General features: G+C 49.8%; 2 long non-coding RNA genes across 5 annotated transcripts; one reads left to right on the top strand and one right to left on the bottom strand.

Annotated features, from left to right (window-relative positions):
• Window positions 1-395: 395 nt before the first annotated feature.
• Window positions 396-10,126, top strand: LOC135299878 (uncharacterized). Of its 4 annotated transcripts, none has more exons than XR_010361720.1 (3): window positions 396-583; window positions 8,624-8,756; window positions 9,035-10,126. It is a non-coding gene; the product is annotated as an uncharacterized LOC135299878 (long non-coding RNA). The 4 variants fall into 4 exon arrangements; XR_010361718.1 differs by lacking the exon at window positions 396-583 and adding an exon at window positions 5,396-5,458; XR_010361717.1 differs by lacking the exon at window positions 396-583 and adding an exon at window positions 5,565-5,650.
• Window positions 10,127-24,730: 14,604 nt separating this feature from the next.
• On the bottom strand, window positions 24,731-26,710 carry LOC135299877 (uncharacterized). Its single transcript, XR_010361716.1, has 2 exons — window positions 24,956-26,710; window positions 24,731-24,848 (listed from the first exon to the last, which is right to left on the bottom strand). It is a non-coding gene; the product is annotated as an uncharacterized LOC135299877 (long non-coding RNA).
• Window positions 26,711-27,129: the final 419 nt, after the last annotated feature.

Here is a 27,129-nt window from a genome sequence, read left to right as displayed (position 1 = left end):
ATGAACCAGGATGCCCCAGACACTCACAGGGGTTCCTGTCATGGGCACAGTGGGAGCTTCAGACAAAGCTTATTGGAGAAGCTCCCGTTAGGACACGACATGCAGAGAGGACCCCCAATAGCCCTCACAGATCCCCAAATATCACCATTGAGTCAGAGATGACACAGATTCAGACCAGAAAGCTAAAGGCTAAAAGCCACTTCTTTTTTCAATTATCTTCTTTTATACCTTGGTTTGCTACAGGTGGATCTCATTGATCATTTATTCAACACATTTAACATGATTGGCTAATTAAGACAACATCCTTCAGCAAACAACTTTATGAAAAAAAACCATCTTATTACAAATACCACCTGTGGATAATTTACAATTCTTTTTCTTCAGCTCTCGAAAAGTTCCCAGAACAATTCATGGGAAAGCTTATTATTTTTCTCTGTCTCTGACCAGATTGTCATATCGACACCCAAGTACCCCCAAGGACCTCCAGGATTTCTAAGCTCCTTTTGTGAGAGGAGCCTTGGAGCAGCTGCTTCCAGTCCAGTCCTCAGACTTTTCAAGTGTTCATGTGTAAAGAATTATCAAGGTAGAGTTAAACCTTTACAGAATTTGTCCCATAGGATTAAGGATGGCAAACCAGTGATATTTATATAAATATCTATTATAGCAATCATGAGACAAAATTATCTTAATAAGAAATAATTACACCAAGATATAAGAGTGGTAACATATTATATTGTATAGAGCACTTGGATGTGATTTCAAAGCAACTTTATTAAAACAAAACCAGTTATTTAAGCAGAGATTGATGTCACTCCGCCAGACCAATGACCGTGGGCAAATCCCTTTGGTTCAGCCTGGAGCAGTGACCTCGAGGGTTGTCCCCGCTCCAGGGAGGAATCTCCACAACCCCCAAGAAGGGAAATGTGAGGAGATACTGCCATTACAATTTGGAATGGGGCTTTTCTAGTCTGAAGTGCTGCCATGTCAGTCAGATGTGCCCAGGCTGGGCCAGCTCAGCAGCTCTGCAGAAGCTCTCAGTGCAGTCCCTTGGTTGTTCCTTTCTCTAGGGATTTTTCCAGCTCTGCCACAGCTACAGCTCCCTCTGAGGATGTGGAACATTGGGATGGAGGAATCAGGCTGCTTTCAGCATTATTCACCCCAAAAGCAGCATGACCCCCCCCTCCTTAATTTCCCACTGGGGCTTTGCAAACAGGGCCTTGCTGGAGTTGTTGGAGCCCATTGCAGGCAGAGCCTCCTGCTCCAGCAGGAACTGCCTTTCCTGTGCCATCAGCAGGGCAGGTCCCGCTGCAGGAAAAGCCCCAGGCCAGCCCCAGCACAGGGAAGGGCTCGGGCACAAGGGCAGAGTGCCGTGCTGGGAGCTGGGCCAGGCAGAGCCTGAGGCACCAAAGGCACCTTGGCAGCAGCAGCTGCTTGCAGGGCATGGCCAGAAGCCTCCCTTGGCAGCCCGGCCTGGTGGCCAGCACTGCAGAGCTGCTGCATCAGGGCTCATATCTGCCTGGGCTCTGAAAAGCCACTTCTGCTCCAGGAGCCTGCCTGGGAAGCCATTGGCCCCAGCACCTTGGGGACAAGATATGAATGACAAAACTCTTCATGCCAGCAGAGACAAGGCAGGCGCAGAGGAAAGGGGAGAGCCAGGCCCAGGGGACAGGGCTGCCATGGTGATGGCTGTGAGGTCACTGCCCCTGCAGCAGCCTGGCTGCCCTCAGCAGACATTCTGGCCAGAAGCTTTGTGAGGGCACCCAGCACATCAGAGAACCCACACAACAGGAATTCTGTGCTTGGGGATGAGAGGGTTTCATTGGGTCAGGTTGCACAAAGCTCCTGCTCTTGGAGAATTCCTGGGATGAGGAATCCACTTCTCTGGAAAAATAATTGCAGTTTTGTGCCACTCTCATAATTGGAAAATATTTCCTCCTTCTAACAAATGAAATCCACCCTCATTCAGTTCAGAGATACTGGCCCTTGTTCTGTCACTGCAAGATTTGGGAAAAAATAATTTCAACCACTATTCTTCCATTTTCACAGACTTTGGAGAGGACCCAGAAATCTCCCAAGATGGGGTTTGGAGGCCTCATCACATAAGCAGGAGGTAGAAGGTGGTGGCTCTGGGCTCAGTGGTGTGGAGACTGAGGACAGAACAGGAAAAGCCTGGGAGGGATTGAAGGGTGGTGTCAGAGAGGCTGGAGCTTTTCTTCATAGAGGATATAATCATGAGAAGGCAATAATGGCACCAAGGGCAGCTGGGGAGGCCCAGACTGGACAGCGGGAGAAAGGAGTTTCCCTGCCAGGGCAGGGCTGTGGTGCAACACGTCCCCCAGAAGGAGCCTGGAGCAGCCCAAGAATTTGTGTGGGCAGGCAGAGGCAGGCAGGAGGCAGAGCTGTCAGCAAAGGAAGGGGCCAGCCAGGTGGGGCAGCCAGGGGATGACGACAGCCTGCAGGGACAGAGGCGCAGGATTGCTCAGGATCAGAGACACATTTGTCTTGCTTGTCCCCAGCTGTCTTCAGTGCCTCCAGTGTTCTTCTCTGGCTTCAACCTGGGGACACTTTCTCAGACCTGTCCTTCAATGGGACCATTAACCCTTCAAGAAATCTTCTGTGTTTCAATCTCACTTTGAGTTGTTAAGAGGTTTTTGAGCACACACTGAGGTACTGAGTCTGATGCAAAGAGCAGCAAAGCCCCAGAGGGTGATTAAAGTCCTGCTGCTGTGTCTGTGTTGCTGAGCTGGGCCGGGCTCCTGGCCCAGAGGCAGCTCCTGGCAAGGGCAGCACTGCAGAGAGACAGCTCTGGCCAGGAGCAGCTCCTGGGCACAGCCCAGCAGGGCTGGGGCACTGCCAGGGCAGCTCAGGGACACCAGCAGGGCACAGGCAGAGCTGACAGGGGCTCAGCACTGGCAGGGGCTGGGGGATGTCCCAGAGGGGGCTGTGTCACAGCAGCACCTCTGTGGCTGTGTCCTAGAGGCACAGAGCAGCTGTGATGTCAGCAAGGGGCTGTGTGACAGCACAGAGTGGGCTGTGTGAGGTCACAGATTGGGCTGTGACATCACAGTTTGTTGTTTGAGGTCAGCAAGCAGCTACACCATCATAGAGGGGAATGTCTTACATCACAGAGCAGGCTGTGACATCATGGCATGGCTGTATGACATAGAGCAGGCTGTGATGTGAAAGTGTGTGCTGTTATATTACGTTGGCAGTATGACATCACAGAGAGGGATTTGTGACATCACTGAGGAAGTTATGACATCCCTGTGTGACTGAGTAACATCACAGGACCAGCTGTGACATCACAGAAAAGTCTGTGATATCACATGGTGAGTTTGTGACATCACTGAATCTTCTGTGACATCACAGTGCAGCTCTATGATATCACAGAATGGTATTCCAGCACTGGCCCATGATATTATTAAGGGGCTTTGTGACATCACAGAGCAGGCTGTGACATCACAGAGCAGTTGTGTGTGTCATCACAGAGTTGCCTGTGACATCGCACATTAGGCTCTGTTATATCATAGGCTGGACATCATAGAATGGACTCTGCCATCACAGGGTATGTGTGTGACATCACAGACCTCCCTGTGAAATCATAGAATGGCTGTGTGACATCCCAGGGTAGGTTGTGTGGTATCACAGCATTATCTGTGACATCACAATATGGGCTGTGACATCACAAGGGGCTGTGTCATCACAGGATGGCTGTGTGACATCACAGGATGCTGTGTGACATCACAGGAGCTGTGTGACCTCACAGGGGCTGTGTGAGGTCACTGGGGAGGTCACTCTGCCCCAGCCCCCCTCACAGTTCCCCCAGAGCAGTCCAACACTGCTCGTGCACAGCGGGGTCCCCTGTCCCCCCTGTCCCCCCGCCCCCGGCGCCGCAGCCTCCCCCAGAGGATGTTCCACGAGATCGACCCCAGAGCCTGACACGGGGACGGGGGCTGGGCCCTGGGGGGTGGGACAGGGGGACAGGGGCCCCCCGGCAGTGTCCCCGTGTCCCCCAGGGCCAGAGCCTGGGCCAGGGCTCCTTCACCCTGCTACAAATGAGGGCTTTAGAGCACTGAAAAAATCCCTGCAAGGGATCAGCAAAAACCAGATTTAATATTAAGCAATGGCACCACAAAGTTCTTTGGCAAGAGTCACTCTGCTCCTAACTGGACACTTCAGGCACAGCAATGAAACAAAGCAACAACAAAACCAAACAAAATCCAGGCAATCAAAGCAGAAATGAATTGAGAACTGTCCTTGTGTGTGTGTGTGTGTGTGTGTGTGTGACACAAGGACAGTGAGGGCAAGGATAAAAGGCATATGGCCTTAAAGCTTAACAGAGCTTAAACTTAACAGGACTGAACTTATACCTTAACCTTAACTGATACCTTAAACATCAGAGTTTAATAAAAGAACAGCACTTAACAGTATTTAACCTAATTTATAACCTATGATTTAGCATTTAACCAAGGAATAACACTTCACAATATTTAATTTAGCTAATAACTTAAATTACACTTAACAACTTAGTAAAAGAACAACTCTTAGCCGCGTTTAACTTAGCTTAGACCTCGTGACGTAACCTTACTTACTGAAAACTGGATATCTGACTGGGTCAGCTATCCAAGGCACTCCAACCCCTCCGAGAGCAGCATTTCTGCCACATTTCCCCAGCACAGGCACTCCTGTGTGCACACAGACACAAAGAGTCAGTGCAAGGCACCTGTGAGAAATTCCCCTGAGGGCAGGAAATGCTCCCTGTGGATGCTTTGGCATCTCCCCAGTGGGTGAAGGGTTGAGCCTGGAGGAGTGGGGGGATCGGCCCAGGCTCCCTCGTTGTTCAGGATCCCCGAGTGCAGCAAACGGGAGAGTTCCCGGCTGGGAGAGGCCCCACTCAGAGGGAGTCGCTGGCCCAGGAGAGCTCCAAGGGGCTCCTTTTGCAGCGCTGTTTGTAGGGCCCCAAGAGAGGGACTTCAGTCACAGCAATGGTTCCTCCTGGCCGCACTTGGCATCAACAGCTTTCTTTGGCAGTGTGAGAACAGGCATGTTGTGGCACTGAGGGAACAAAACCGGTTCCCAGGGCTGTTCCTACAGCAACCAGGAGCTGGTTGGGCAGCAGCAGAGCCTGGAGCAGACAGTGTTTGTGCTGAGCTGCAGAGGAGCTGAGCCCAGGGGCTGTTGGCCAAGGCCGAGGCCCAAGGAGCATTTCTGAGCTGGCCGGGCGGCCTGAGAAGGGGAGGGGGGAATGCAGGAGCACAGGGCTCATGGAATGCATGGACCATTGTGACACCGTGAGGCCTTGTGAGACCAAGGGACCATTGTGACACTGTGGGGCCCTGTGAGACCAAGGGACCATTGTTACACTGTTGGGCTTCATGGAATCATGGAGAGCACTGTGATATTTCGCTCGCCTCATGGAACAGGGGGACCATACTAAAGCTGTATGGTTCCATGGAAGGTAGGGACCATTGTGACACTGTGAGGCCCCATCTACAGAGGGTCCATTGTGACACCAAGGGGCCTCATAGAACTGTGGAGACCATTATGATGCATTGGGGGGTCATGGAACCAAAAGACCATTGTGACACAGTTGATGAGTTCTCCTTAGAAGTTCTGGTTGTAGATGCGAGGAGAAATTAGGTTAGAAATGGTAGGTAACAGCCTGTCCCTCATGATTCTGTCTTGCCACAGATGACAAAAGCAACAGCCGTCTCTCCCCTGGCTCCCTCTGCTCCTGGACAAGAAGCCAAAAAGGAGCAAAGTGAGCAGGACAACCACATGCATCCAGCTGTGCTCACAGCACAGCCCGATCATTCCAAGAGACTAAGTGCCAGTTGTGGGTGCTGCTGTCTTTAGTGCAAGGCAGAGGTGCAAGTTTCTGAGCAGCCAGCACTTTGTGTTGCTGGCCAAGGATGCCGAGTGCTGGAGTCCTGCAGGATGTAGCCATTTCCTGCGGGCAGTGACGGCTCAAAATTGGCCTTTAACCTGTCATGCTGAGGCACCGAAGAGCTGGGGGCTCTGGATGACCCTTTGGCTGCCTGACTCAGTGACGCTCTATCTCTGGGCTTCTGCAGTGCTTTGGCCAAGGGCACACATGGCAGTGCTGGAGATCCCAGGGCTATGTTGGTTTTTCCATCGTGGAAAGGTGTGGTTGGCTTGTGGAAGTGTTCTGCAGTATTCCTGAGGGAGTTCTTCACTCGTACAGACTCTTTTGGCCCAGCTGTCTTTTGGCTTTTGATAAGCTGCAAGGAGATGACTGCACTGTCCCTGAAGCTGTGGGGGGCCATTTCTGTCCCATGTGGCCAAGGAAAGGAACCGCGCAGTTGCGAAGCCTTCTTGTCAGGCAAAAGGCAGAAGCGGCGAGTTTCTGTGGATCTGTTTCGCGGTGAAGTCTGCAGCTTTGGAAAGTGCCTTGGAGCCTGGAGTGGGGGTGAAGCTGCAAGTCCTTGAGTGCGGTCTTGTGTTGCTCTGCACAGGAGGGACGTGTTGAAATGGAGGATGCAGTATTTGAAGTCAGATGGGCAACTTTGTGGCTGGCCAGCTGTGTGGGCCAAAAGGAGCCAGGGGTGCTGCCCGTCCAGAGCAGCTGAACGTGAGGCAGCCTGTGGCCAGGTGGCCAAGAAGGCCAAGGGCAGGGTGGGCTGTGTGAGCAGCAGAGGGGCAGCAGGAGCAGGGCAGTGAGCGTCGGCCTGTGCTGGGCAGCGCTGCGGCCGCAGCTGCAGTGACTGCTGTGTGCAGTTGTGGGCCCTGTGAAGCAGAACGTCACTGAGGGGCTGGAGCGGGTGCAGAGAAGGACACAGGAGCTGGGCAAGGGTGTGGAGCACAAGCCCAGTGACGAGGTGCTGAGGAAGCTTTAGCCTGGACAACGGGAGGCTCGTGAGGGGACCTTCAGCTTCTACTCTCTCCACTGAACTATTTTAGCCACTTTTTGTAGTTACTTTTTCCCCCCTTTTTTTTAACTGCTGTTTTGTCTTTGCTTGGAGAATGAGGTTTCTTCATTTTCTTTTTTTCCCATCCATGCTGCTTTTCCTCATTATTTTCTGCCCTTTTACAGGACTGGTACTGGTTCTGCTAGAATTTTAATTTCTAAGGTGTCACTGCTGTAGGATGAAAGAGTTTTGCATGACAAGACATCATTCAGTGCTAGCACCTTGGTACAGATGAAACTGTGTATTTCTTGGCCAGCCAGTATGGCATTTGAGATCACTTTCAGGTTATCAACGCCTGTGGCTTTTTGCAGCCCAGGGAATCAATTTGTTTTGTGTTCGGGAATTGAGCAGGATATCATTGGCCTTTTATTCCAACTGGTCCTCAGAGATCAGAGGGGCTGGGAGGGGCTGGGCAGCATTTCTGATTACAGCCACTTCAGCAGTGTCAGTGTGGTTGAGTCCAAGAGAAGAACTTGCTCAAGCACAGATGCAGAAAGAGTGCAGTTCTCAGTGCAATGCTCTGGGTCAATCGTTTTCCATAAGTACCTACAAGCTCCAGATTCCCCAAGAGTGTGGTTTATTGCAGTAACAGGACAGCAATCTCAGGATTGCTGCTGAGTGGGGGCACTGCCTACCAAGTTTTGATGTGAGAGAGGACAGTAAAGACAGATTATAGTAGTGAGATCTACCTGTCTGTCTGTCTGTCTATCTATCTATCTATCTATCTATCTATGTAACTTTTACATAATTCAATTTTGCCATCTCTGGCCCAAGGATGTTGGAGGTGCAAACCTCACCTAAAGCATCCTTTTCAGGAGAGGATTAGAGACATGTTCCGTGTACCAGTTCTGAGCAGGCAGAGATGTTTCCCCCTCCAGATATGGGTTTTTTCCCCTCAAAGCTGTTTTCCTCCTCTGGCCTCTTCTGCCCTGAAGTCCCCACTTAATTCTTTAAATTTCTGCTTGTCCTAGAGAGGTGGAACAATTCCATGGTTCAGTGGTGTTTGGTGACTCTGGTCATACATGTATTACAGGACACACGGTTTCCTTCACTGGCATCCCCAAGGGTGTGTAAGTGCATTCGTTAATGGGGCCTTATGAGAGTCTCTGTTACTGCTGGTCAGAATTCTCAGTTGACAAAAGAGGGAGAAAAAACACCTTGGTCCTCTTCCATATACTGAGGCGGCTGTAGAAGCTCTGTGACATACATCAAAGTATCTTTGCACGCATCCCTATCTCCTGAATGACGAGGATTTCTAACAAGAGTGTAGACGTCAGGAAGGCAGGAATGCTGGTGCAGGCCTGAGGAGAACGTGAACTGCAGAAGTGTCTCTCCCAAGGGCTGAGCTCAGCCAGGAAGCCACCTGCAGAGCCAGGATGGAGCTGTGGGACAGGGCTGGGTGTCAGTCACTACTGAAAGACAAAGAGGACATGGCAGGAGCAGAGGGAGGCCCTCACCAGAGCCTTGAGGAATGCCACACCTTCCCTGACAGGCTGTTGGAGCTTCAGTGCCAGATGGCCCCTGATTGTAGTGCCAGGGTCACTTTGGAATCTGTGCCTCCCCACGGGCAGAGAATGACCCAGGAGAGCAGCAGCACAGAGCTTTGGGAATGTGTGAGCCCATCAGCCTTTGAGTCTTGGCTCACAAATATCACACAGGAAGTCGAAACCCATCGTCTCTTGCTTTCTGTGCAGGTCTTTCTAGAGAAAGAGCAGGAGCAGACTGCTTATCAAAGATGCCATGCCAGGCTCAGGGAGAGCTGTTCCCAGCCCGAGAGCAGGAAGAGCAGCTCAGGCAGCAGGTGGAAGAGCCACAGGAAATGACCAGGTAAGCCTGACTCGCGAGGTGACAGAGGGAAGGGCAGGAAGAGGGGCATAAAACAGAGCTCTAGGGCCTGAGGAGGCCAGGAGTCCCACAGGCACTGAAAGCACAGAGCCTTGGAATCTGCAGAGATCAGCACTGGGACAGGAGGTTTGCAGTGGAAGCAGAGGTGGGTAGGGAAGCAGAAAGTTCGTGGCTGAATAGATGTGATTTTGAGGCTGCAAGAGGAAAAAGCTGAGCCTGATGGCAGCTCCCAGTCACTTGCTGTGCATTTGTGTGTACAGGACATCAAGGCAGAGCCACAAGCAGAGCTGCCCGAAGCTCAGAGTGCCATCATGGCAGTGAAGAGAAAGAACAAGGAAGACATGAGAAGAATTCAAGAGGAGATGAATCTCCATCAGCACAGGGGCGACCAACAAAACCAGGTGAGAGAAAGAATGGCAGCCACTCCGCTCATGAAACTTCCTCTCCATTGCTGTTTACAGACCATCAAGGAAGATGTGCAGGCAGAGCTGCAGGAATCTGAGGCTAGGAAAAAGGCAAGGAAGAAGAGGCTGGAAGAAGAAATGAAAATCATCAGAGAGAAAGTTAATCGCCTCCCTCAGGCTCTACAAAAGCAAGTGAGTGATGGAGGGACAGCCACTGCAGTCACCAAACTGCTGTTTTCTGCCCTTCTTGCTTTTCCTCTGCAGAGCAGCAGGGAGTGGGGCCGTGCCTCTGAGTGCCATCCTGCTCTAGTATATATCACAGTCACTCTGAAGGACATTTCCTGCTGTGCTGGATCTCAAGTGCTGCCCTGGAAAGTGGGACTTGTTCTTTGGCTTTTGGCCAGCAATCATCCAAATTGATTCCTGCTGGCCTGTTCCTGCTCTCTCTGTTTCTTTACAGGGGAACATGGTGACCCAGAGGAGGACTGAAACAAGCTGTCTGTATCCCTTGTAAATCTGTTCTTTCCCTTTGCTCACAGTCAATGACTCTTGGCTGATAGGGACAAGCTGTAGTCTCTGATTGCTTTGTTCTCTGACTTGAGGTGCAAGTGTCAACATCTCACCTGGCAGACCGCAAAGACTTCCAGAAAACAACTGGCAATGAAGGGCCCCAAGGTTGGCGTGAGGCACAGGAACTGTCCCCACCAGAAGTGCTACAGGTTCAGCACACCTCCATGGGCTCTGGCACTAAACCTGCTGCTGCAGCAGCGTTACCTGGGGGAATCTATTCTGTTGAACCTGGGAATTCGAGCTGGGGCAGTTTGTTCATTTCCAGGTCTGACAGCAGCACGGCTGCTCCGAAACTGGAGATTGAGAAGTATCTGGAGATACTGGGTAAGTCTGGCGTATTTCTTGTCTGAGGGACCGTGTACTCTGTGCAGGTGTCAGCAGAGCTGTACCAAATGCTCCTCCTGAGTCTGGTGTCCCACTGGGGACATTCAGGACTCCCCAGAGGAAGTGCTGTGCTCTGAGGCAGCGAGGGAGCGCTCTGGGTGTTCCTGCTGCCTCTGAGGGCAGCTTGGACTGGCTTGGCTTTGCCTGAGCTTCCCTCTCTGCTAAAGGCTGAAGCACGGATTTTTCTTGAACCAGATGAAGGCTGCGAGCTAGCAAATCATCTGGACAAGTCTTGTGTGCTAGTGGCCAAACTGAACACAATTTTTAGCTTCCTAAATTCTCCTTAGATTCCTGACTCCCAAATAGTCATCAGAGCAAACAAACCTCACAGAAGTTGACTGGTTATGGAGTTTTGTCTTTTTGGCTGGGGATTTATTTTTGTCATTTTTGTTGGGGGGGAAGGGTTGTTGTTTTGTTTTGCTTATTTTTGTGGGGTTTGTTTGTTTGTTTTCTTTTGGTTTGTTTTTGCTATTGTGGTTGTTACTATTGTTACCCAGCTGACCACAAAGGGCTCAGAGCCCCAGACAGTGGGGCTGCCTTTTGTATCTCCTGGAAGCTGGGATCTCTGCTTAAAAGTGAGCATCTTGCATTTTGTTTCCCTCAGGGAGAATGGTGACCATGGAAAACCCTGTGATTAAATACACAGAAAGGGGACGTATTGGCAGCGGGTGAGTCCAAACGCAGTTACTTCTGCACAACCATGGGCCAGGAGTTTTTCTGGTGGAAATGTCTATCCAGTGTGAAGTCAGGCCAGCTGGAAACATCTTCACACCCTGGGGATAGATTGTCCCATCTCTCAGTGCTGCTCAGAATTTGTGAGTGTGCTCAGAGTGCTTTGTCAGAGACATCTTCATGCTGCCGAGGTCTTGCCTGCATCAAGGAGCAGGACCTGGAAGACCTCCTTGTCTCTCAAATGTGGGACAGCTCTGTGTTAATTTCTTTAGCATTTCTGTATGTCTCAAAATCATGCTGACACACTAATGAAAAAAGAAGAATCTTGCTTGCCTGAAAGGGCAACCCCCTTATCAAAGCTGTCAGATAACAGTTCTCAGGAACATTTCTTTCCCATGGTTTGCTGAAGGAAATAATCTGTGGTTAGGATAGGAACCACACAGTTTAGAAACTGACACCCAAGATGAAAGAACAAACTCCCTTTAGGAGCTGAGGCAGTAAACCCCAATGCTTCAGGAACAGGTGCCGTGCCCAGGCACTTGAGAGGAAAATGCATCATCTGCCTTCTGGCAGAGCCCTCCTGCATCCTGCAGGTTTTGGGCATTTACAGGAGACATCTCCTGTGTGGGCTGGCTTTCACTCCAAGAGCTTCTTATTTCACTGCTTCTGTTTTGTTTCTAAGTCTTTTGGAGATGTGGTTAGAGCACTCAAGAATGCCACAGGAGGAGAGAGAAATGTCAACAGCCCTGTGTTTTTTGTCTATAATTTCATTATTTTCATGAAAACATGCATTCCCATCTCCACATTTTTTGTGTTTCTAATTATTCATATACCAAAATACTTCTTTTTTAATTCTTTATCTATTTCAGTTGGTAATTTTTATGTCCTCGTTCTTTAAAAAAATCCACAAGCCATTTTAGCCTCTGGCTCTCAAAGGTCGTTTCCTACCTGTCTGTTTTAAATCAGGGCTACAATTCTTTAATGGAATTGAGACAGATCCAGGAAATGCACACCAGGCACACCAGTGATTCCTCTTGTGGAATATCATGGCCCTGTCATAAGCCTCTTTTCTTTTCTTACCCACGCCCCCCCCCTCCCCCCCCCCCCCCCCATCAGCTCAACATTTAGTTGCAAACTTAAACAAGATGAGCAAAATAACAACGCTGCTGTGGGCCTTTGGGATCACCCTTGCTGATCTTTCTGCTTTTTCTGTTGAGCAAGGCTCTGATCCAGGCAAAGAGATTGCACTTAGTGACACAGAACCATTTGGCTGGAACTCTGCTGATTTCTAGTAACAGCTGGAGGCCTGGATCTCCACAGGATGCTTTGGCTGTCCCAGGCTTTGTTGGCTTTTAGCTGCAAATACCATTGCCCTTGCTTTCTTATCCAGACATACCATGGCTTGGCAAAAACTGCCCAGTGGGCCATATTCCAAAGGCAGTTTGGGCTGGAGTTTGTGAAGGAAGGAGACCCTTATCCAATTGCAAACCACATTAAAAAATTTGTAAAAGAGAACTTCCCATCCTTAACAAATAACTGACAATTCAGAAGTGGATACAGAACTTATTTACAGAATGAAAAGGAAGGGAATTTTCCAATGGAGTTTTGGTTTCTGTAGTTTTTATTCTGACTCCCACTCACAAATAGTACTGGAGAAAATCATGTCCCTGGAAGTGTCAGTGTCTTCTGCCTGCCATGAATTGTTTGGCTGCAACCATCAGAGGCATCAGTCTGGAGACAGGCTCGGCTGATGTTAGGAACAGGAGCTGCCCCAAGGAGAAAAAAATGAATGAACTTGTACCTCCCAAACCCATCTCCCCACAGGCTCAAGCAGGATTCCTTTGGTTCTCAGAAATACACAGATATAGGGCTGAGAAGACCATCTGGATCTATGTGTTCATGCCCAAGACCTTGCTGATGCTGTTTGGGTTTTGCCATTTTTCTTTTCTATGTTTTCTGTATTCTTTGCACATATATTTGTAGCTCTGTAAGCTACTCTATTAGTGACTAGTTTTCCCAACACTTTTCCATGGCCTTTCCCTAAGCATAAAGACAAACTTCCAGAGCTCCAAGTACCGGGGGTAGAAGGCCCCAGTGCTATCTTGGTTCTTCCTGGGACAGACCCCTCCAGGCAGCTGGTGGAGTCACCATCCCTGGAAGTGTTTCAGAAAAGACTGGATGTGGCACTAGGTGCCGTGGTTTAGTTGAGGTGTTAGGGCATGGGTTGGACTCCATGATCTTGAAGGTGTCTTCCAACCCAGAGATTCTGTGATTCTGTGACTGAGGGAGCTTTCCCTGCAGACTAGGAAAGGGCTCCGGGGGCCCTTGGCCAAGGACGGGGATCAGGGCTCAGGGAAAAGCAGCAAAAGGCTCAAGGCGAAGGTGAGAGGGCAGAGCTGCCACACCGTGGCCCAGCAAGAGCCTCATCTGCTCCTCCTCAGGCCGCACCATCCGCGCTGCCGTTTGCGGCGCCGGCGGCTCCTCTCGCTGCGGGGCTCCAGCGCGTCCCGGGGGCCGGGCCCGTCCTCTTCGGGAAGCGCCGGAGCCTCGGAGGCGAGCGGCTGCTGCTGCGGCCGGGCGGGGAGAGCTGCGGCCGCGGCCCCGGGCACGGCGAGCTGCCGCTATGGCCGGCTCCTGCCACGGCTCCTGCCCGGCGGGCACAGACACGGCCGAGGGCTGCCCGGGAGCTTCGTGCCGGTCCGCAGCGGGCCTGGCCGGGCTGCTGCTCTCCGCGGCCTCTGCCCGCCCCTGCCGGCCCCGCCGCGCTCCCGCTGCCTCTGCCGCAGCCGGGCCCACACGGGAGGCGGCACATTCCGGCCGGCTCGCAAAAGCCCTGCCCGCAAACCCCCCGCATGGCCTCGGCTCAGGCACAGGCTGCCGGCGTCCTCGCAGCTGCGAGCTGGACCTGGCCGCTGCCGGCCTCGGGCAGAGCTCCCGCCTGTGTCTCCATGGCCGCGGCTGCTCGGCACAGCGGGCTGAGCACAGCCAGCGCCAGGAGCAGCTCTTCACGGCCCGGGCTCAGGGCACTCCGAGCTGCAGGCAGCACAGAAGAGGGCTCTTTGTTTCACCTCTTCTTTCAGCGCTGCTAAGAATGTAGCCTGCAGCAAGCTGAGAACACCAGAGCACGGAGCCCTTTGCAGGCAGGGCTGTGTCTGCTGGAGGGGCAGAGGGAGCCCAGCAGGGATCAGACACAAACCAGCAGGGCACTGAGGAGCCCCTGTGGTGGCAGTGAGCAGCTCCGGGCTCTGGGCGCTGCTGCTGACATTTTCTATTGAGCCATCTCCAAGGTCTTCTCTTGTGCTCTGTATTTCTAAGTGTCTTCCCTCTTGCTTCTTGGTTTTGCTTGTCTCCTGCACCTTCATTTCCCCAAATTTTCCTACCCTGTCAGCAGCGACCCCCATCCACAACTGCCTATGAAATATGAACCAAGCAGCTGGTTGTTCTACACATCAGCAATGTGTAGAATCCAATGGCTCAGGAATTCTTATGTCAGGGCCCTGTCTGTGCCTTATGCTTGTCAGCACCTCCTTCTCTGTGCAAAAACTAGTGATGAGTGGAGGTTTTTTGCCTAAGAGGTCCTGAGAAGCAAATGCTGTGCTGGGATTCTCATGAGTGGATCCATTAAGTTCATTGCTGGGAAACACAAAAGAATGCCAAGGCAGCAGATCAGCTGGGAGCTGGTCACTCCCTGCAAAGGGCTCAGGTATGATGTGGGAATACCACGTTCCAGGGTGGGCAAGAAGGATCAATGTGCTCAAGGTGCAGCTGCTGAGGTTTGGGTTCACCTGGAGCACAGTCAGGGGTGGTGAGCACTGGAAGATCCAGCTGCAGTCCCCATCCATGTCCCTTTCAGTGATGGCTTGAGCCTGGATCCAGAGCGCCCTGGGGGGCTCCTGGGGCTGGCTTTGCACTCAGGGTGAGGATGGCCAGGAGCCACTGAGGCCGGCAGTGGGGACCAAGGCTGGGGCTCGTGGCCTGGCAGGTGTGGCTCTGGGGGCTGGGACATGCCAGGGCATGGCTCACTGCCACTGTCCTCCAGAGCCCTGGCTAGCTCTGTGATGCTCCAGGGGCAATGGCGAGAGCAGGGAAGTGGCTAGACTGGGGTTTTGCCTGAGGCAGAACCTCTAAGCCAGCCCAGCAGTAGAGACCCTGGAGGAGCCACGAGCACCGAGTGAAGGAGGCAGAGGAGGCTCTTCTGCAGTGCAAAGTCCAGCAAATTTATTAGGAGAGGCAAGGACAGGTTACACAGGACAGAACTGTCAAACGGGACCACAAGCTGAGCTCTCGCTCGGCTCTTGCTGTGTGGGAAGGTGCTGTGAGCTGTGGTGGCTGCACTCAGCCTTGGCTGGGAGGATGATCTGTTTTTAAAAACTCTTAAAACAGGGCGCAGGCACCATATAGTAACCAATAAATGAGTCTCAGGGTGTGGTTTTGAGGACTGCAACAAATCAGAACAAGGGGAGGACAGAGGGTTGGGATAGGGATTGGATCTTAGGGTGAGGGACAGGGAACTTTCTGGAACAAAGGGTAGGGTTTGGGCTGATGGACAGGGCAAAGGGGCCGGGTTGTTTTGCCAGACAGGGAAAAATCTGGGAAGGAGGGAGGGGATTCCTGGAGGGACAGTTGGGTAGGAGGGCATAAGGCAGGGGAGAAACTAACTGTGATAACTCGGGGAACACCTGAACATACGACAAGCTAATAGAACATTGGACTCAATAAACTAACACGCCGCAACCCAGGAATTGAGGCTCTCAGCAGCTGCGAGGTGGCAGTGTTAGAACACGCAGCAGCTGGGGGAAGTCATCTCTCTCTCGCTTGGCTCTTGCTGTGCGGGAAGGTGCTGCGAGCTGTGGTGGCTGCACTCAGCCTTGGCTGGGAGGATGATCTGTACCAGGGAGAGCAGAAAGCTGCCATGGTGAGCAGAACATGCTCAGAGCACTGCAGTGCAGAGAATGATACTGCCCCTGAAGTGCAAAAAGCGTGAAAGTATAGAATTCTGTGCAGCACTGTGGTACAAATTTTCTCTTCTAGGACATGTCCCTTTTTGTATTCTGTAGACAAATTATCAGGATTTATAGAATACATTGGGGCTTTTTCATAAGGGTTTTGGGAGAACTCTCAAGTTTATTTTTATTTGTATTTTACATCCAGCATTTATACGGATTTTTCTTATTGTTCTTTTGTAAGTATTTAGGGAACAAATATGCAAGCATTTTTAATCCCTTGGGATATTGTGATTTGTATCCTCAGAAAGAGAACCTTGTTGAACAAGTGTGAAGACACCAAGACAGGGAAAATAGCATAAAAGTGTTTTAAAACAGGGCATATATTGAGGACTGCAGAACTGAGTAATTCCTCCAAGGGGGGAATTAGCAAGGTATATTACCAAGAGTTATTGCCAAGATACTTCCTGAAATCAAGGGAAATGTGATCTGCAGCCATACAAAGTACAGCCAAAGCAAATGAAAACCCTTTGGAAAAGAGGGAATGTTGCCAGTGATATCAATCTGCTGGGATAACTGAGGGATGCCCACCATCCTTGCACTGCATTCCTCAGTATCTGCAGTGTGCTTTCTTCCAATTTCTGTCAAGTGAAAAAGCAGCTGCCATTGCTTTATGTTAACTTCAGTTCTTAGGAGAATTACCAAGCACCATAAATGTTTTTTGTAGCTGAGCAGGACTTGAGTTTCCCAAAATCTTCTACAAAGCAGAAAGGAACCACACAGTTACTTCTGCTGATGATAGTGAAGGGTTTCGTGAAAGGAGATGTATGAGAACATTGCATTCTAAAACTTCCACATTCAAGAAAACATGAGTGCACTTAGAATAAAACATACAAGGCTAGCATAACATCAGAACAGGATAAAACGAAATTACTAGACAGGAAGTGATGTATCAGAAATTAAATGTTTAATTTCTGATACATCTGCATGCATTTGCAAGCTAAAACAGAAAAAGAAAGACAGATAAAAAGGAATGAAGGTTTTAAAATTGCACTGTGCAGGAGAGTAAACCACCAGTGTAAACAGAGCTGAGAGATTCAGCTTGGAGTTGTATTAGAGTGGAATCCATTCACTGAAGGTTTCTGGTGCACACAAGTGCACCAGACTGAGATAAAAAGGAGCAAAGTTTAATTTCTGAAAGCCATTTAGATTCCTGGAAGCATTGTCTAGAGATCTAAAAAGCTAAAGCCTCAGAGAATCTGAACCTAAAACCTCCCCAAATCAATTGATAAGGTAGGATGGGCACATCTCTGCTGTTTTCAGAGTCAATGAAACTGACAAGGAGAGTCTGGAAATTAGGAATGCCAACCCAGATTTTATCTGCATTACTTTAAGAACACCTTAATAAGGCACATTAGGAACTCAACACTAACATTCTCACTCTGCTCTATTTACTTTACTTTGAATACAGGCTGGTGGAAGGAGAGATCTGGCTTTAATTTCTCCCCAAGTTACCTGTTGCACTTTCAGGTTAGGAGTACACGTTAAATGCAGCTAATCACTCTCTCTATCCATGAATATTCCACTAGTGAACTGACATATAGAAACATCCTTCTTATCTTTGTACCTTCCTAAGTGGTGCCCTAATGAACTGGAGACTTGCATAAATCACACAGAACATCTCCAGAATTGCTGAAATGAACATTTAATTCCACTACAAGGGGTTCTGAGAAAACACTCCACAGGATCACTGAACAAACTCAAGCTTGGAAGAGAAATATTCATTTTAGCACTGATCAAGGGGAAAGAAAAAGAAATGCTGCAAAAATTCCAAGTGGAAGATAAGGAGAAAGACAGGGAGCAGAGGAAGAACAAGGCCCTGTCAGATGAGCTGTGGAAGGTAACTTTGTGCCCCAACGCTGTCAGAGGACGTTCCCTGTCATTGGTGCAAGCAGCTGGAGACAGAAATACTGCTTGATTTGGGGGCCACAGTCTTGGTAAGTGCAGAGGTGGTTCAATAACGTGACATGAGGGAGTTCCCCCAGAGCAACTGGGATGCCTGAAAGAAGTGAACAGCTCACCACAGCCTGGCCCGCTTGGCTGCTTTTCCTTCTGACCCTCCTGGGGAGGCTCTGACATTTCCTCTTCCCTGCTGGAAGTGCAGCTGCTGCCAAGGGAAACGTCCCCATACTGACTCAGTGTTCCCTTTGCTTCCCACATGTCCCATCTGCTGTCCCTGTCCAGGAGAGCTGCTCTGCACGGGAGGAGGAGACCGAGGGAGAGCCTGGGAACATGGGGGGCTGCAATCCCTGCTGATCTGGTTCTGTTTATGGATGGGTAGAGTTAGACTTGGATAGTTACAAGTGTAGGGATATTTACATACATTGACTGATATTTGTATAGATATTATGAACGTGTATCTAGTTGCATTTATGGATGTATGTTATGTATGTATATATATGTGTTTGTGTGTGTGTAAACATATATAAAAACATAGATATGTATGCAGTTATATATATGTGTACCTATGTTCACTTTACGTCCCTGCTTTGTTATATTCACATATGTGTACAGTTGTACAGCTCTATAGTTCCACTGTTACAGTTAGATGGATTTTTCTATTGGTACACTGATATTTGTATTTATAGATAGGATTCTTAAGAATATGTTTACATATGTCTTACTATATGTCATATGTAACACTTAATATATATTTACACTGCACATTGTTGTGGTGTATTTAATTCTATTGAAACGCGTATGGATTTGTACAGTTCTGAAATTGTGTTCATTTAGTTCTAGGCCTAGGGTTATTTAGAGAGGAATATTGATATTCCTGTGTTTGTGTATGGGCTGTTCAGTTGTAGTAATTTGTAATCAATTTAGTTGTTAAGCTTTGATTGATATTTGTTTCTAATTAGTGTTTGTAGAGTGTTTCAGTACATTAGGTTTTTTTAACTGTATTTGATATTTGTAAATATTTACATTGCATGATAGTAGGAAAAAATTTGTTTTGCAACCTTAAATTGATATTTGTATGTTGACATCGCCAGTGTAGCAATTTATAAAAATTTCATTTTTTTAACCTAAGTTGATTTTTGTGTATTTATTTAGTGTTGCAGCGCTGCAGGGTGGTAGAAATGCTGCAATCTTCTTGGAGGCGTCTCCTTCATAAGCCGCTCCAAGGAAGGCCACGAGAACAGCCATTTCCAGTCCATGCACACGCACACGCCACAGACAGCTCAGCACAGGAAGGCAGGAAGGGTCTTTGCATGGCATATTCCAGCAAGGGTTTTACTGCATCCAGCACGCCAGAGGGACCAGAGACAAAAGACCAAACCATGTGGTCTGCAGGACTTCAGTGTGGGGTCAGTGACCGGTGACCTGAGGGCACAGGGGCGGGCACAGGGCGGGGCCAAGGGCAGCAACCTGTAGGGGGGATGAGGGATGAATAATTGGGGTGGGCGGTGTCAGCTGGCCAGTGGGGGAGGCAATCTGATGTGGATTGGCAGAAGTGCTGCAGAGCGTCAGGGGTTAAGTCTTCTCTATCAGCCTAGGTTGGGAAAACTCTGTGATATGATCTTCCTTGAGGGGGAGGAGTCAGAGGATTCCACAATTCCCCTGTTTTTTCTTACTATGAAGATTTCCCCAGTGGATCTCTGCAGACACTTAACTAAACAGGGAAACATGACTAAAAACAATGATTGCAACCCGAAAAATTCCTCTAACAAATGATGAAACCTATCCTGTCAACCCCCATTGTCTGAAAAGTTCATTGATGCCATCTGGGTTCTTCTCAACTTTTAAGTCCTTTACTTGCTCCCTCAGCTCTGGATGTTTAGATGGATGGATGCTGGGTGTGAAGAAATTTGAAGCAGTACATCCTTTCAAAGTTGTGGCAGCTGTGTCCATGGTGACCAGTGAAAAGTGTATTGCTGCTGGTTTTAGAGTGTTACATGCTTGGTGTTATTAGCATTTAGTAGCAGCTCAGTGCTTAGGAGGTAGCACTGGTTTGCTTACTGAGCAAGCACTTTCGATTCTCTTAGCATTTGTTTTAAGTTTTTGCAGCATTAACCCCAGGGACCAATATTGAGGCTTCTATTTTCTTTTTTCTGCCTCAAAAATCAATATTGTTTCTGCAGCCAGATTTGAACTGATGGAAAAATCTCTTGTGCTTAATTTTTTTGGTCATGAATTATGGTAATGCTAGGTGCTAGCAGAGCAGGCTTCCCCAAGTCACAGGGTGTTTTGACCATGGCACCATTTATTTGCTGGTGGGGAGTAAGGTTTCCAAGAGGCTTCATGGGAGAACAGGGCTCCCTCAGAGGTAATTTCTCAGAGAACAACCTGTAAATAGAATACATTGGCAAGAAAAAAATTAAATTGTGATAGGCTGCAAGATTTAGTAAAGATTGAGTATTTGCAAATTTCAATTCACAGATTTGTTACATCCAGACTACACAGAGAGACAAAACTGTATTTAGTTACACATCCTTTTAGTAAGGCTGTTAGAGGGTTTTACCTCTCTGCTTTCCAATGGTTTTAAAGACTTGATATTCTTAAGACAAATTTACTGGGGTCTTCCAACTACCCTTATAAAAAGGAGACACAGTTGTGCTGTTAGAATATAACAGAATGTTGAAAACTGAAAGCATTCTTAAAAGCTTGCAAAAAATAACTATAAAAGAAGCTATGCCTTCTTAAAAAAAATTATTTTTATTTTATCAGATGACTTGCGTGTGTTTGAGCAATTGCACATTGGTATATATCTTTGCATGAAATTCACACATGTAGAACACAAAGTCTTATAAACTTCTGAAGATGCTGCAGCTGCTGAGGTTTGGGTTCACCTGGAGCACAGTCAGGGGTGGTGAGCACTGGAAGATCCAGCTGCAGTCCCCATCCATGTCCCTTTCAGTGATGGCTTGAGGGTGTCTCAGCCTGGATCCAGAGCGCCCTGGGGGGCTCCTGGGGCTGGCTTTGCACTCAGGGTGAGGATGGCCAGGAGCCACTGAGGCCGGCAGTGGGGACCAAGGCTGGGGCTCATGGCCGGGCAGGTGTGGCTCTGGGGGCTGGGAGATGCCAGGGCAGGGGTCACAGTGGGAGCTGTGAGCAGGGGCACAGCCAGATTGGCAGCTGAGTGACATGGTTCTGCTGGCTGTGACATCACAGAGGAGAGGTCACACTGACCTCTGTGTCAGGAGCAGCTCTGGGCAGTTGGATTCTGGCAGCCAGTGAGTGCACATGCAGGGAAAATGCTGGTCTGGACGGGGGCTGGGAAAGGTGCCCTGGGGATTTAAAGCCAGAGTGAGAGCTGGGACCCTCAGGGCAGGGCACTGTCCCCAGGGCTGAGGGAAGTGGGGCTTGGGGCTCTCAATGTGGCAGGTGCCCAGAGAGGCTCTGGGGACATTGCAGGTGTCACCAGCTCCCTGGTCCCTCCCAGCCAGACATGCTGAGCCCCCTTTCTCCCACCAGGCCATGTCTCCAACACTGGCCTTCATCCTGGCCCTGTTATTCACCCCCAGTGGGTTGAAAGCAGACATGAAAATTGATAAAGATGCGGTCAGGCGGATCCGGGAGCGCGAGGAATTTCTGCATCGGGAGATGACTCGGCTCCTGCGGGAGGTGGATGACAACAATTCCATCATGGAAAGCCTGCTCCTTTCTGTACGACAGCTGCTGTGGCTGCCTTGGCTGACCATAGCTGGGCAGAAAGGGAATCCAGCAATTGAAAAGAATGAAGCTGAAAGGATGCAAGAGCGCAAGGAGTATCTGCAGCAGGAAATGACTCGGCTCCTGCAGGAGATTGATGGCAACAATTCCATCATGGAAAGCTTTTTCCTTTGTCTATGGCAGCTGCTGTGGCTGCCTCTGCTCCCTCTGGCCTTCTGGCTGGTCACGAGATGGAAGTGTGGCTCTGCCAGACACAGCACGCAGGAGGAATCCATCAGCAAGATGAATATTGTCAGGGTGAAGTTCAGCAGCAAGGAGGAGGTGAGTGAGCATGAGAAGGACAAGGGTGCAGACAGGGGTGGCAGCATTTTGGCTGTGCCCAGCCCATTCACCAATGGGCAGATCCAGGACAAGGCGGGAGGGGGCTGTGAGCAAACTGATCTCATTGGGAATGTTCCTCCTCATTTCTGTGGGATCAAATTGGACAGTCCCTAAAGGTCACTACCAAGCCCAGCTGTTCTGTGATTCTGTGATTCTGCAGCAGGGCCTGCCCAGCACGAAGGTGCTGCAGGAGCTGGTGGACGAGCTCCTGGGTGTCTGCCGAGTGCTCTCCTGGAGGAGCTTCATGCCGGAGCTGCACCCAGCTGCCGGGATGGACACCAGCCCTGCAGCCTGCAGCGTCCAGGAGAGCAGCAGCAGCTACCGCATGCTGGTCATCCTGCGGCCACCCCCCGGCCACTGCTTCAGCCCGGAGAGCACCAAGCGGCCGCCAGCCAGGCGCATCCGTGTGGTGCTGAAGTGCCTGTGCTCCGGGGAGCAGCTGCTGGGGCACACGTGCTTCCTGCACGCCGCTGGTGGCCAGCTGCCCACGGATCAGGAGTGGTACCTGCTGGACACCCTCTGCACGGGCTCCTACTTGGACCTGCAGAAAGTCACCCGCTGGGTGCAGATGTTGGTGCTGTCGGCCTGGCCGCTTCTGCCGCAGTCGCGCCACTGCCAGCTCACGGCGCTGCCCTCCAGCAAGTCCTGCAGCTTCCGGCTGAGCGGCGCCTCTGGCCTGCACTGCAGCATTGAGATGGCTCTGGCCGTGCAGCTTGGCAGCTCAGGGGCCTGCCTGAGCCTTGAGTAGGCAGCAGCCGGCTCTGCCAGCAGCACCATGTGGGCCAGAGAGCTGCCACCTCTCAGACTCACTGCCGCGATGGCGCTGCTGCTGGGGTGACTGCATTGCAGGCAAAAAGGAGTTGGGGAAGGTGAAGGGAACCATTCCTCATGGGACATTTTTTGTTTTCTGTTAGGATTCTTTAGTTCCTTATTCTGATATCTGAAAAATGCAGCCAGACCATAATAATTCTAAAACCTCCCAAGGCAGAGCTGAGAAGGTTAACATGATTTCAAATACGTAGAAGTTTATGGTGAGAAAAGTTAGACATCCATAGGAGTTTTCGTATGCCACCTTTTTTTTTCCATTAAAAAAATAAAATATAGTTCTTTGACTCATATTTGGTCTCCCAACATGTCACTTGTGATGAGAATGCAGACAAGTCACAAACATTAGTAAATTGTCAATAGAAGCAACTGTGGTGGCAATTCAAAATTTCATTGGCTCTCCCCCAGCTCCATCTCAACTCCAGGAAGGTTTCTATAAACAGGAAAGAGAAATTTGGCCCACTACATACCCATTATGAAAAGGAAGGAAAAGCCTCCTCTATGTAAGCCAAAGGTGACAGAGTCTAAGTGAAAAATTATTATCACATCTCGATTTAAAACTGCTGGCAGCTGCCCCACTCCCAGACTGGTTGTGCTGATCTTCAGCAGGGAAGTGGGTATGTTCCTATAAAAAGAAAAAAAGACAAACTTCCTGATTAAAACCACCCTGTGAAACTGCATCAGCTCCGGGATCTGTAGGGCTGGGTCCTAACTTGTATTGCGTGAAGTGCTCGCTGCACTGCTCTTGTTACTTTCCCCAACTTAATGACTACTATTACACTAATTGCAAGCATAACTTAGCACCAGCAGAGAACCTCCTCTGTTGGGGTGCATTAGTTTTAAGTTGGTTTATTCCTGTGCCCCCCATTCCTGTTTATGGTTCTGCCCGGGCTCTCTCTCTCTCCCTCTTCTAGATCGCCCCGTCAGTTGCACTTTTCCCCTCCCCTTCCCTACGAGTTATCTCTCCTAATCCCTCCCTGGCTGCCTGTCTGTTATTCGGTGTCCACACCCTTCCATCCAGAACCTTCTGCCTTGGACATTGAATGATTGGACCAGGGGTCAGGGTTCAACCCTCAGTTTATTCCCACTGGAGATCCGAGATGTTTGTTACATGTTATTCCCTCCTCTCAAAAATTTAGATTGGTCATTGTATTCTGGTTATAAGGCCCTGCCGGGCATGCCTTTTTGTCCGCGCACGACGCACTTTCAATAAAACACCTTCCTTTTCCCTGTCGGCGCGGTCCTGTCTTTCTCCTGTGGGTCGCAGCCCGGCTCCTCTCCAAACGGCTCCGTGGATTCTCGCTCTCCTGAAGGCATTCCGCCTTAAGCACTCTCCCCAGGAAGTCTCCCAGCGGGAGGGTGCCCTTCCCCCCTCAGTACTGCCGGCGGTGCTGGCCACAGCTAGCCGGGAATCCAGAGACTCAGAGGCCAGCCGCCGCCGCTGCACTCCTCTTTGTCTTCCTTCCGGGTTAGAACAAAACAAATTTGAAGAGGAATAGTCCCTGAAAATTTGTTCCTCTACAACTCCAAGGTGATCCATACCAATTCTGTCTAAGAGACAGCAAGAGACAATAAACTCTTCCTGAAGCTCTTCTGTGGTCATGGCTGAGGGAGCTTTTCCTGCAGCCCTGGAAAGGGCTCCAGGGGCCCTTGGCTGAGGATGGGGATCAAGGCTCAGGGAAAAGAACCAAAGGGCTCAAGGGAAAGGCTGAGAGGGCAGAGCTGCCACAGCGTGGCACAGAAAGAGCCTCATCTTTTTTTTTTTTTTTCTTTTTTTTTCTTTTTTTTTCTTTTTTTTTTTTTCTGTGAGGGAATGAAACCAAAGAAATTGGTCTCAGCATGCCTTCTGGGATGGCAGAGATCCCCACACATCAAACCCTAAGGGAATCTTTACCTTTACTAATTAGACAAATCTTGCATATATCCTTCACTTACAAACTGTTTGAAAATTGAGGCAAAGGCTTAGGGATGCCAGATGAGAGTAATGGCCTCATTCTAGTGACTGCATCTCTGTGCACTTTGCAAACTTGCAGAATTATTCCAGACAACTTAAAGAATGAAACAGATTTTCTCTCTCCTTTCTGCTCCCACGAAATCCCTGATGTTTCATTTTGTTCAGTGTCTTTTCTTTATGGTAAGGACAAGAGTGCGCCTAGTCAAGAGCACATTGCTATGGCATTTTTCCAACAGGCAAAAATATTCCTGTCTTCTGCTCACAGATTCTAAAGAAGAAAGAAAATCAGAAAAAAAAAATCAGAGGTTTTCAGAGGTCTTGGGAGGAAAAACAAATTTGTGAGAGTACAAACTCCGTCTTATCACTTGATCGTACATGGGTTTTGCCAGTCCATCTGCTTGGAGAAAGATTCACTTTGGGAAGTAGTTTTCAAAAGTATTCCTTGGAATTGAGGGGCACAATGTCACAATGCATCCCTCTGTGATGTCACAGCCCACTGCTCTCTGACACCAGCCTCCAACCCCTGTGACAGCACAAAAGGCATTGAAACTCCTTGGAACCCCAAGATAAGCAGGGAGAGAAGGTGAGGTCACAATCCAGCAATGCCTGATGTCATCATCCAGAGGTTGGTGACATCAGAGTCCTCTACCCTGTTGTCAGAGATGAGGTAATATTTTGCTGAACCCAAAAGGTTATTAGGTAAAACAATGAAAGTTGGTTCTGTGTGTTGTTATTTCTGGTTTGGATTTGCTCCAGTTAATTTGTTGGGTGTTGCTGTGAGCTGGGAAAGCAGCCAGGTTAAAGACCTGACCAAAAAGGAAGTAGGATCAGAGGAATGCGGACAGAAAAGTAGGCGGTGAGGAGAGAATAGAAATTCTCAAGTACCCAGGCAATGGGAAAGGGGACAGGGATTGCCCCTGGCCAGGAAAGGGGATAAAATATAGTGCTTGTTTTGGAGGGTGTGTGTGTTTGGCTCTTGGGGGAAAGAGGGCATACCTGCAGCTCAGGTGAATTGTTACTAATAAACAGATTTCTTTTGCCTCCACTACTTTGTGTGTCCATTTATTTGTATCTAAAAGTTCATTTCTAACACTGTGATGACACAGCAGGCCTTCCATCCGTGCAGGCTCATGTTGTCAGAGATAAAGGAAATCCTGTTTCCTAGTTTCAATTTCTACATCTCCATGATGCTCTCCCTCAGCCACCTGCATCACATCTCCCTGGCCCTGTCTCTAATGCCTGCTCCTGACACCTTGCCATGGTTTCCTGGGAACAGTCCTGGTCTCTACTCACAGGGCCTCTGGTCTCTCTCCCTGGGAGCGGCCATCACATCCAGGCCTTCCAGGCCAGGCCCTGTACAAGGTTTTGTCCCTTTTGGTTTAAAGGTCAGAGTTTGTCCTCTCTGCAGCCCTGCTGGATCGAGGGTGATGGGCACAAGGACACTTTGCAGCTGTGTTTAGGGCTGTGGGACTGTTCAGCCTTGCTTGCTCAGTAGAATGGATCCTGTCCAGGGGGCTCCAAACCCAGGAAGGAATTCTCTCTGCCTTTTGTTTTGGCAGCAGTTCTTTCATCTGCACAATGACAAGGCCAGGCCTCCATGCTGGCAGCACCCCTGAGGTGACAAGGACAGCATGTAGGCCCCTGAACAAAGGAAATCTGCAAATACACAAAGGGTGCCCCAGGGGTGCAGCTCGACTTTTCTCCTCCTGCCTGTGCTGAGTTGTCCTCCCCACCTGAATCCTGAAGCCTGGGAAGGGCACTGAGCCAGCAAGGTGCAGTCTGACACTTCACTGCTGACCAAACAAGGGCCCCTTCCCATTGTTCAAGCTGCAGAACTGTGGGAAGAAGGGAAAATGTGTCTGAATCAGGGCAGCCAGGCTGCCAGCAGGGTCTTGTGGGCCTCGCTGTGTTGTTGTGGGACACCTCATGGGAACTGACCAAGTGAGGGACAGCTGGAAGCTCGGCTGGAGGAGAAGGTGGGGATTTTTCAAAGATTGGGATGCTGCAGTTAAATGTCCCAGTTCAAGGCTGCTGCTGATCTCAAACTGGGAGGGGCTGTTGACTCTCTTAAGTGACAAGACGCCATGCAGAGAGATGCAGAGAGATTGGAGCCTTGGATTTCCTGTGGGAAAAGGTGCTGCCCCCATGGCCCTGGGCCCAAGGCTGTGCCCCACAGGACATGGGTGCCACCCGTGGTGGGGCACAAGGGGAAGGCTGAGGAAGCAGAGCCCAGAGACTCTGTGGGGGAAATAACAACTATTTCTTTCTTGTTTCTAAAATAAGGGGCTGAGGGAGCCTTGCTGGTGCTACTGGCAGGGGGGGCTCTGGCAGGGGTGGGGAGACTCCTCAGGGTCTGGGGCCTTTCTCTCTCTGCCATGGTCAGGGACACTTTCCACTAGACCACATTCCTCAGACCCTCATCCAACCTGACCCTGAACACTACCAATGATGGGACATCCACAACATTCACAGGCATCCTGTTCCTGGCTTTCACTCCAGCAGAGGGGCAGAATTCCCTCCCTTGACTTGTTGGACATCCCTGTTTAGGC

This window comes from Passer domesticus, chromosome 4, assembly GCF_036417665.1.
Source record: "Passer domesticus isolate bPasDom1 chromosome 4, bPasDom1.hap1, whole genome shotgun sequence".
Taxonomy (NCBI): domain Eukaryota; kingdom Metazoa; phylum Chordata; class Aves; order Passeriformes; family Passeridae; genus Passer; species Passer domesticus.
The sequence above is the reverse complement of the archived record's forward strand: the minus strand, read 5'-3'. Positions and strand labels throughout refer to the sequence as shown.